This window comes from Gavialis gangeticus, unplaced genomic scaffold (genome assembly GCF_001723915.1).
Source record: "Gavialis gangeticus isolate Ggan-Ray unplaced genomic scaffold, GavGan_comp1, whole genome shotgun sequence".
Classification (NCBI taxonomy): Eukaryota; Metazoa; Chordata; order Crocodylia; family Gavialidae; genus Gavialis; species Gavialis gangeticus.
Window position 1 is genome coordinate 127,931,769 of NW_017729024.1, and position 3,172 is coordinate 127,934,940.

The window sequence follows — 3,172 nt, forward strand, 5'->3', positions numbered from 1 at the left end:
TCAGCACTCTGGGGTAGAGATCATCCAGACCAGCTGATTTAAATACATCCAGTCCCTCCAGAAGTTCCCTGACTAGATCCTCACTGACCCTTGGCCTTGGTGCGCCTCCCTTGGGGCCTGAGGGGGTCCCGGTGTGGGGGCTGATCCAGTCCCTGCTCAGGAAAATGGAGGCAAAGGGATTGTTAAATAGGTTAGCTTTGTCGTCTTGTGTGACGACCAGATTTCCCAGTGTGTCTTGCAGGGGCCCCACGTTACCCGGTACCTTTTTCTTGGCCCATTATGTATTTAAAAAAGGACTTCTTGTTGTCTTTCTGACTGTCCTCATTACAACCTTTCTCATGGGAACACCCATGGGCCCATCTTCAGGGGGCAGCAGTCAGGTGACTGGCAGGGGCAGGGCTTAGTTACATATAAGCCCAGTCGCTGAGCTGGGGCTGGTAGGTCAGGCTTGCATGTGGTATGGAAAGGGATGGAGGACAGAGCTAGCTGATAGTGAAAAGGAGGTACTCTAGGGCTAGGAGGAATTAAGACAGTTCCCTGTGTGGTTGAGTTATAACTTGTAGTTGAGTTATAACTGCATCGTCTTGAGTTCTGATTTTTCTTCTGTGTATTTAAGTTTAAGACTGGAGGACTGGGAGTGGCTCTAGGGGTAAAAGAATCCACAAATGAGCTGTCTACTTGGCACCTTCCACTGTGGGGCTGAGTCCTGCAGAGCCAGGGCCCACATCAGTGGACCTGGACTGAAGGATCTCAGCTAGGGCAAAAAAGGTTGAAAGTGAAGCTGAAGGACCCAGTGTTAGTCCAGTACACAAAATTGAAGCAAGAAGGAAAATGTTATCAAAACGGGGCAGGTAAGCAGCCATCAGTGAGGTGTGGACATAGATAAGAGGATGGCAAGGAGGCCATGGATAACAGGCTGAAAGCACCCTGGAAAGGGCTATTCTGGTTCCAAGAACAGCCTCCCTTCCAAATTCATTGGTTACCAGCAAATCATAGCAGGTGAGAGAGGCTAGGGAAGTACAGATGAGAAGGGGTAGGGACAAAAGCCCAGGCTCATCACACTATCCAAGAGCTGATTTCTTCTGACAGCTTAGAAGTAGCAGTGCGACTACCTTCCCAAGTAATGTACTGGAACCTGAACTAGGGCCCTCCAAAGCTAAAAGCAAGCACTCCTATACCAGGGATACCGAACACTGATCCAGCCTGTGGAGCTGTATGATCTAGCAGCTAGCCCATGGGTCTCAGACAGAACCTGCATGCTGCTTGTGGCATGTAGAGCTGGTCTGGCACATGGGCTGGAACTGGCACCACACATTCTGCTTGTGACTTGGGGGGGGGGGCTGTGGGGTGATTGTTGCATGCTGTGCCCCACTGAACAGGTCCTAGAGTGCTGGCTCCAGGGATGGTCTGAATTGAGTCATGCCAGAACTGGCACAGAAGGCTGCCCAGCAGAGTACAGTATGCAACTTGTGCTAACTTCATGTGCTGTGGGCAGCATGCACAGCTGGTCCTGCCCTGTACCTGCCTGCAGCACACCCCAGCCCTGGAGCCAGCACTCAGGGGCCAGTCCAACAGGGTGTCTGCCAGACTGCCCTGTGCACTGGCTCTGGCAAGGCTAATCATTCTATTCCATACCTTGAGATAAATGGCCATCATTGTAGTAATGTGCTGTTATGACTCACTTCCTCTGAACTGCCACAGTACACCCTGCAACATATGCTCATCAGGTTTTTTCTTACATATTTTCTCTGCTTGACAGACACTCTTGCAGAAGATGAGCCTCACAATAATTCAGATCCCTAGACAAACTTCCACTTGCTATGGCCACTGGTTTGGTCAAAGATTTAAAGGCAGACTACAGGCAGTTCTTTAAATATATCAGATACAGGAATGCAAGAGTATTGGCTGCTGGTGAAAAAAGGTACTATGGGCCATCCAGAGCAAAGAGAAGTTAAAGACTGGCTACATGATTCCTATCAAGAGAGTAAGGTGCAAGGGGAGATGAGATTAAAGGCTAACAAGAGATGTCCTAAATAGGCTACACCAAGACATGAAGGAGAGTTATGTTACACCTGGTTCAGTACACAAAGAACCACCGCTGCAGGAAGCCACCTACCTGGTTCCAAGTAGCCTTTACTTGCTTCATGGGGAAAGAGGACAAGAGTTGCACATATGAAGGGCAGGGAATGGGCATTAGGTAGCTCTGCAAAATGTTCTTGGCTGCCTGCCCTGGCAGTCCAGACATCACCCCAAGTCCCAAAGGGCAGTACACTTTCTGTGGGTGAGAGAGCATGGGGTTCGAAAGTGTCTCTGAAGTATAACCATGTTGGCCTAAGGACATAGGCAAGACAAGGTTCGTTGGGTATGTGTGGTATCTTTTATTAAAACAACTAAATAGTTTGAAAAATTGTTCTTTGTTTGTGCCCGAAAGCTTGCAAGGAAAAATTTTTCCAACTGTTTAGTTGGTCTAATAAAAATACTGCATTTGCCCGAAGAACCTTGTCTGACCATGTTGAGATGTTACATCACGAGGTGACTGGGCTGTAGTGAGATGTGCTCGCATGGCATCACCCCAAAAACAGTGCTGTGTCACTCCACTGGGCAGATATGTCCCATCAAACACTTCAAAGACATTGCCAAGGAAGCTCGGGTGCCAGGGAGCCTTGGAAAGAAGCAGCTAGCTACAGTAGTGTGAAGCCAGGAGGGGAGGGCAGGGCGGCACCTGTGACTTAGCCCCCTCTGAGATGCCCCCGGAAGAGCCCAGCCGTGTGGCATCTGCCTATCTCCACGCAAAGCGAGGCTCTCGGGGTAGCCTCCGCCAGCCGGGAAGCCCCGAGCCCCCGGCAGCACAGCACCCCGCTCCCAGCCCTCAGGTCGAGCAGCCCCAGGCCAGCCCGCACCTCCTTAGATGCGGTTTATTTGCATAGAGGCATCCTCTCGGCCAATGAGAAAATACGAGGCGGGCACCGCCACTGCCCATTGGTCGGCGGCCCCATGGCGAGATGGCGCGTTCCCCCCTCCTGATCTGTCTAGCGCCGTGCGGCTTCGCCGGCCGGTTGCCGGGGCAACGGGCCATGACGCGCGGTCTGCGGGGCGGGCCCGGCGCTCGCGATTGGCTGCGCGATCGGGCGATGGCGGCCGCCAGGGTGTCGCGCCCAGGGTGTCCTTGTCT